Source organism: Penaeus monodon, chromosome 3, assembly GCF_015228065.2.
Source record: "Penaeus monodon isolate SGIC_2016 chromosome 3, NSTDA_Pmon_1, whole genome shotgun sequence".
Lineage (NCBI taxonomy): Eukaryota > Metazoa > Arthropoda > Malacostraca > Decapoda > Penaeidae > Penaeus > Penaeus monodon.
Genome location: NC_051388.1, coordinates 61,692,009 through 61,696,853, shown reverse-complemented (window position 1 = coordinate 61,696,853; position 4,845 = coordinate 61,692,009).

Here is a 4,845-nt window from a genome sequence, read left to right as displayed (position 1 = left end):
AAATTATAGTCATTATTACCATGATGATTACAAATATAACAATAGCAGTAATAATAATAATAATGATAACCATGACAATGACAATTATAATAATCACAATAACATCAACAGCATAATAATAATAACAATAAGGGCTGGGTGTAAGTATACCCCTTACAGACCCATCCCTAGGAGGCGGATTGAGGGTCCCTGAAATAAACCAGGGTGCTCGAAAGAACCTTGAACTAAATCCCCCGCTTATGGGTAAATAGCAGCCTAACATGATCAGAAAAAATAATGAAGTTTTGTGGCACATCGGTGGCCCCTTGGATGAACAACGACCGAGAGACTCCCAGAGAGGAACCAGAATGGCGTCGAACACCCATCAACGGAAACAAACTTTACCCGTACGAATGAGGATTCCTGTGCTCATAGCAGCCCTCACTCGACTGCATCTAAAATCAAGAACAAATTGGACAACTTGGACATAAATTTACATAAATAAACAAGTTATGAAAGTTTATTAAAAGGATATTTGATCCCAAATGTACTGTATCATCAACAGAAGGAACTTATAACCAATGGAGACACATCTAAAACACAAGACCAAATATGGATACTAACGACTTGGCAATGTAAAAAGATACTGAATAAATAAAGTTTAAGTGCAAGAGAATTACAAACACCAAAGAGAGAGATAGAAGAATTAGGAAGAATCAGCGAACATCAACATGAACAAAATATACAATAACACGAACAGCAGAGATGGAGAATAGATAAAGGAAGAGCGAAGTGATGGAAGTTCAGGTCACGAAACAGGCAATGTAAACAACCAAAATTATAGAAATATACAGAGCTAGAAGAATTAAATAAGACACCATGAGAAAATGGAAAGGAGCAAAATGCATGAAAACGGAAGGTAGAGATATTATCAACACACATAAAAAAAAGAAAAATAGAGATTGCTTATATGACTGGAAATGCCTAAACGAGACCCTGATCAACTGGATTTATCAGAAGTAAACCAGCTAATTTTTGCAACTGCTGAAGTTGTGACAGGATAAAATTATCAACACCAAACTGGAAGACTCGTATGGATAAACAAATGAAAGAGAAATGAGCAAATATCTCGAGACTGGATTAAATACAGCAAGAAAATAAGGAATATGAAACAACTGAGGAAATCGAAAAAAGACAATATCAGAGAACATGATGTAACAACAACAAAAGAACAATATATACAACAAATCCAGCTAAAACACAAAGGTGTGGATAAAAAAGGACTTCCAACAAAATACCAGTAAAGTCATACAGGAAATTAAGGAGTCAAGATATAAAGAACAGTTCTGAAGTAAAATATAGGGAGAACAGAAACATCACTAAGAAGCATAGTGGATTAAGAAACGTGGAAGACAAATATAAAATGATACTGTAGTGTCATTTGTATTGAAAATGTGAAGGGGGAAAGAAAGTCACCATGCATAGAGACCTTACTAAGACCATTAACGATCCTGAATAAGGTCCGGAATGGATGATAAATTCTATTACATATTTCATACCAAACAAAAGCAACCTCAAGAAATACATGCCAGTAACATGCCTACTAAGAATGTACAGAATAATAACTGCAAAAGTATATGGCCATCTTAATAAAAATAAAAATGCGTCTAAAAGAACAAAAGCGATGGAAGAGAGGCATTTATGGGTACAAAGATCAGCTAATAGTAAAAAGAACAACAATTGAAGAATGTAAAAATCGTAAGAACTTGAACTGATTATTAAAAGGCTTTCGAAATTATATCGAACACGTGGATAATTAAGTGTATGGAAATATAACGAATAACCCACCAAAACAATTTTTGAAAAAAAAAAAAAAAAAAAAGAACAGAAATGATAAACAACACTAATCTTGCAAGAAGAAAAAAAGAACTATACAAAGAAATAGTGGCATATTTCAAGATTATCGCCGCTGTTATTCTGCTTAGCATTGACACCGCTGTCAGCCATGCAAATGAAACAAAAAGTGGTTACAAACTGAAGGACAAGTGATTAATCATGTTATACACAGATGCCGCTAAAATTATACGCTAAGGATAATAGACAACTCGAACTGCCAATAAGTACTTTGAAATTATTGAATAACGCTATAAAGATTAAATTTGGACTTGATAAATGTGCAAAAGCCACATTCTTGTGTGGTAAATCAAAAACAGCATAAGGACAATACTAAATGATGACAATTAGATCAAAGAATTAAAATAAGAGGATGTGTATAAATATCTTGGAATTTATGAAGACGAAGGAATAAAGCATGTAACTATGAAAGAGATCAGTGACGAGTGAGCATGATACGAAAAAGGACTCAAACTCTGCTAATAAAACGGAAGCATTAAACACCCTAGCTGTGCCAGTAGTGACTTATGGCTCTGGAATAACACAGTGGAGAACAAAGGAACTACAGATATTGTATGAACGAGTAAGTTATTAACTATGGAAAGACTGGACCACCCCAAACATGCACATACAGACGGACAGACACATACCACAAAACAAATCAGACAGTACTGATAGATAATAATGAAAAAATAGCCTGCTAATAAGTGAGATTTCAGTTCCATCTGATAGAACGTTTCCATCAAGACAGCGGAAAACATCAGAAAATATAAAGATTTAGAGATGGGAATAACAGGACTAGGGAAACTAAAAACTGACACAATTCCAGCAAATGTAGGAGTCATTGGAATAATAAAGAACTACACAAAATAACATCTTAGAAATAAAAGAAAATATAAGAAAGTGTGACGATTTATAACAACAAGAATAAGGTCACTAAAAACTAAGTAGATATAGAAGCCCTTGGAGTAATAAAGGCACAAAATAACATCCTAGAAACATAAGAAAGTACAAAGTTCTATAACAGCAAGAATGAGGTAATCAAAAACTGAAAAAATACTAGTAAATGTAATGGAGTAATAAAAAAAAGGACAAAAAATAGCATTTTAAAATTCCCTGGAGACATCAGTCGGGGGGAATCGCAGACGATCGCAATGCCAGGATCAGCGTATATCTTGCGGAAGATCCTTTTCATCGAATAATCAATAACGGCTTAGTCTCAAGCCTCTGGTTTGGGCTCGACTCTGGAGGCAGTAAAAGGAAGCAAAATAAGTAAATGAATAATAGAAATAACAATGAGAAATACATAATAATGACAGTGATGATAATGAAAAACAATGGTAATAAAGATAATACTGATGATAATAATACCAATAATAACAACAATAATAATAATCATAATGATAATTACCCCAGTATCTGGAGTAATAAACTTTGCCCCGATGTTCAGATATGTGAAACTTTAAGCAACTATTCATTAGTATGGACAATACTGTGCAAGAAATTATAACAGACACATATAAGAATTACAGAATGTATATCACGCAGCCTCCTACAAACTGTTCTGTGTATCTGGCGCCTATCACGGAATGAAATAGAAATTTGCATAATATTTAACTCTATTGCGGCCGGAATAAACTGTATATCAAGGAGGATATTAAAAATTGTATTACTTCCTATAATTGTTGTTCTGATTTACCTCGTCAACATATAATTTCAAACAGGATTTTTTTTTCTTGAAAAGTAAAAAACCGCTTGAATCGAGTGTCCCAACCCAATTTAAAAAATCAAAGGGTAGTATGCAGTTCGGTTTACACAAGTTTTCCAAAAATCTGTTTAGCTTTAAAATGAATTATTAAAAGAGACAGCACTGAGTTTACAAATATTATATATATATATATATATATATATATATATATATATATATATATATATATATATACATACATATATATATGTATATATATATATATATATATATATATATATATATATATAATGCAGTTCGGTTACATAAGTTTTCTAAAAATCAATTTAGCTAAATGAATTATTAAAAGAGACCGCGCTGAGTTTACAAATATATATATATATATATATATATATATATATATATATATATATATATATATATATATATGTATATATATATATATACATATATATATATATATATATATATATATATATATATATATATATACATATATATATATATATATATATATATATATATATATATATATATATATATATATATGGCTATTGGTCATAATCAACATGTAGCTGGTGTCTACCTTGGTTTTGCAAGGCCTTTGACAGGATAAATCATCAGATTTTAATTGATAATATATTCAATGCTGGGTTGCCTTTAGACTTAATAAAAAGCTACATGACCAAAGGAAAACAACATTGCATTACAATGAAGAGAACTCATGAGCTGGGTACCTCAAGGTTCCATTCTTGGCCGTATGCTATTTATAATTTATATCAGCATAACAAATTCTACTTTAAAAATATATTTTGTCGTATACGCTGATTGCACAAACATATATGCAAATAAATTCCCAGTCTCACTTATTGATACCTTAAACCCAGAAATTAATAACAGCTCTAAATGAGAAGACAAAGTTTATATTCCAGTTTAATAATTCTAGGGCTTTGTCAGTCCCTCCCTTACGAATAAATGGCGCAGTGGTTAGTAAAATATACTTTCCAAAGTTACATGATTATTTTATTTATTTATTTATTTTATTTTTTTATTCTTATTTTTTTTATTATTATTACTTTTTTTGAGAAATTGACTTGGAAACAGCATATTCATTCAAGTTTTCTATTTCAGGACTATGAGGATTTATTTTCAAAGATCGGAAACATCTGTCTAATGAAGCCTCAATATATATTTATCTTACTATATTCTAGCATAACCTTGGTGTACTGCTCAGCATTACCGGGAAACTCCTAGAGTGTGTACAA